The following is a 2,172-nucleotide window of genomic DNA, read 5'->3' as shown; positions in this document are numbered from 1 at the left end:
CGTTACGTGAAAGTTGCTCATCTATAACGCAAATCAATGTTTACTGAACACAGTCTATCAAGAACAAAACTGTTGTTAGTTGTTACTCACATGCTGTTGAAGTTTCATCGAACACTGCCCAGTTGTTGTGGAATAAATGGCTTTTAAAGTTGGCATGTTGACTATCTTAATACATAGGTAAGCTTTCCACTTTTTTCAGTATATCTAGAGAACTACGAAGCTGAGCACAGCGACGATACGTTTTTTTTACTCCTCTAATCGTTTCTGAGCGACTGATGCCCATAAAGTCTATTTTTGGAAGAAAAGGTATTTCTCGAAAATTACAACATTTCATGGGCTATAGACCTGCTCTTTTTGCGAAAATCGGCGAAAAAACTATTTTCGAAGTTTCCACTTTTCCTACTTGTCAGACATTTGTATTGATCAATTATAATGTTATCAAGAGTTTCAGCGAATGCTGCCCAATAGTTGTGGAATAATGGGCTTCTGAAGTGGGCCCATTGCCTATCTTAAGACATTGGGATGTCTCCTACTTATTTAGATAAATCTCGAGATCTATGCAACTGGGGACGTCGAAAATACGTTTGTTGTACTTATCTAATCATTTTTGATCAACTGATACCCATAAAGCCCATTTTTCGAGGGAAAGGTTTTTCTCAAAAATAACAAAATTTCATGGGCCATAGACTTGCTTTGTATGACAAATGGTGAAAAATCTTTTATCAAAGTTTGGGCTTTTTTGATTCATAATCATTCACAGTTATTACTGGTAATGGTATGCAAAGTTCCGTCGAACTCCGTCCAGCAGTTGTGGAATAAATCGCCCCTAAAGATGGAATATTGCCTCTCTTAACACACGGGTATGCGAACCACTTTTTTCGGGATATCTCGAGAAATACGCAACCAGGAACCGCCGCGATACGTTTGTTTTACTTCTCAAATCATATCCGATCGATTGAAAGTCATAAAGCTCATTTTTGAATTCCAGGGTGTTTCTCGAAAATTGCAAATACCATGGGCTATAGACTTGGTTGTTTTCGCGAAAATCGGCGAAAGTCCTTTTTTCGAAATATGGAGTTTTTTTTGATTTCCAGACATACACAAAGATTACCGAAATTTGTTATGCAAAATTTCGTCACATTCTAACCAACAGTTGTGGAATATATGGGCAGTAAATTTGTCTACTGCCTATCTTAATAATAAATAGAGAATTCGCGAATCAGTAACTCTCTTCCAACGGCAGCAGTGGCTGCCAATTTCCGTACGTGAGACATTTTTGATATCGAATCTATACGATTTCTACTAAATTATCGTTTTTACGATTAATTAAATTGAATTTCTGAAATTATTGCTGTTCAATAATCATTAATTGCTGCAAATCAGAACGTATGCTCTGTAACTGTTTTGTATGTTAAAAAGAAAGCATTTCATGGAATGCGATCCGAATTGCCATGTTTTTCATTGATTACACATATGATTGATACCACATGTGCGGCTATTTGATTGTACTTTTGCTAAGTAACAACGATGCAATTGCGATTTGCATAATTAGTATAACATATATTCGCCCAGGGTGAAACTACATTACGAATGCTAGGAAAATAAATAAATTCAAAACTGATGTCAAACTATTCGGCTCATACATGGTAGTGCTTCGAATTTTCAGAGGTATCCACCAGTAAATAGAGTGAAAATTATTCCATTCTTCTCAGAAAGAACGGCGAATTACAAAAACATTTGATGATACGTTCAAGCAATTTTGCGCCAATCAAAGGTATGTAAATTTTCAATAACCCGCAATCAATGATTTTTTGAGAAATTTCATAGAGTTGCCAGTTTAAGCATTTGAAATTTACAGAATAAAAAGACTAACATTTTGCACGAAAATAGTTTTCCAATTTGATATTTTTGGATAATTCTTATCTCTGAATTGTAATCAATAACAAAATGCAATGAACAAAAATTTTTGATTTTGAAAGTATCTTGTTTGCAAAAATGAAAATCAGGAACAATTCTTATTTAAATAAATTCCTTTTTTCCGGTTAAAACATTGATAGACACGTTGGAAAAATTAATGAAACTATTCCATATGCACACACTGATTTAACCTTTATTTTTCATTTTTTTTTATTTCGATGTCATTACAATCTTATTTTGGTTTCACCTTTTTTT

This window comes from Trichinella spiralis, assembly GCF_000181795.1.
Source record: "Trichinella spiralis strain ISS 195 chromosome Unknown Scfld9, whole genome shotgun sequence".
NCBI lineage: Eukaryota > Metazoa > Nematoda > Enoplea > Trichinellida > Trichinellidae > Trichinella > Trichinella spiralis.
This window is presented reverse-complemented; position numbering follows the sequence as displayed.